At 41.2% G+C, this 897-nt stretch overlaps 1 protein-coding gene across 1 annotated transcript in view; it reads right to left on the reverse strand.

Annotated features, from left to right (window-relative positions):
* Nucleotides 1–897, reverse strand: part of mettl4 (methyltransferase like 4) — a 15,905-nt gene that overhangs the window by 5,600 nt on the left and 9,408 nt on the right. The window lies entirely within an intron of this gene.

The following is an 897-nucleotide window of genomic DNA, read 5'->3' on the forward strand; positions in this document are numbered from 1 at the left end:
ATGTGCAATCTTCAAATCTAATTGAGGACTTCAATGTCTCCGCTTAAAGGGAGGCATGTGTGGTAAAACTTAAAAATAGAAATGCTGCGCAAATCTTCAGACATCCAGGTGACGGTAACTTCATTGCCTGCCCTCAGTGTGGATGACACCGGAGTCAAAATCCAATCCCAGGAAGTTGAGGATTTTACCAAGCACGTCAACTCAGTGGACAAAAAGTTCACCAGAGAGGATGCCAACAATAACATGCAGCGATTTCTGGACCGTGCTGTGCTTATTGAGGGCAATGGGAGTTTTAATACGGGGTTTACACCAAACCTGGAGAAACTTTCTGTTGTCGGAAATCTGAGTTACTGGGCTGACAAAAGTCTGTCAGTCACAGAAGAGACAAGACAACAACACAAATATGCAGGAATGGTACGCAAAGAGTGTGGCTATTCAAACTGGGTATTTTCAGCAAAAAAAAATTGTCAGAAGAATAACACAGAAAACAGAGACCCCTAAAAAATGTGTTCAACCTGTCAGGAGTTTCCGAGAAATTACAAAGGGTTTTCTCTAAACATACCACTTAATTTCAATCCCAAGGACACCCCTTTGACAAAAACTGTTCCTACTAAAGCAGAACACACAAACCTTAGCTGAGCGAAGGTGTTTATTTGATCCAGTGCAGAAAGGACTGCTCAATATCCTACGTCTGAGAAGCCAAACTACACAAACGCATGATCTAGCCAAGATTCAGCTGTGCACTTGCACCTTAAGAGCAAAGGCCCAAACTTTGAAGACCAAAATGTTTAGATTTTTTACAAAGAGGACATAAGATTTAATGGATGGGTAATGGAATTAATCTTTGTTAAAGGTGAAAACCACCATTGAACAGAGGGGAAGGATTGCAGTTTCAGT

This window comes from Cyprinodon variegatus, unplaced genomic scaffold (genome assembly GCF_000732505.1).
Source record: "Cyprinodon variegatus isolate N-32 unplaced genomic scaffold, C_variegatus-1.0 Scaffold1202, whole genome shotgun sequence".
NCBI lineage: Eukaryota > Metazoa > Chordata > Actinopteri > Cyprinodontiformes > Cyprinodontidae > Cyprinodon > Cyprinodon variegatus.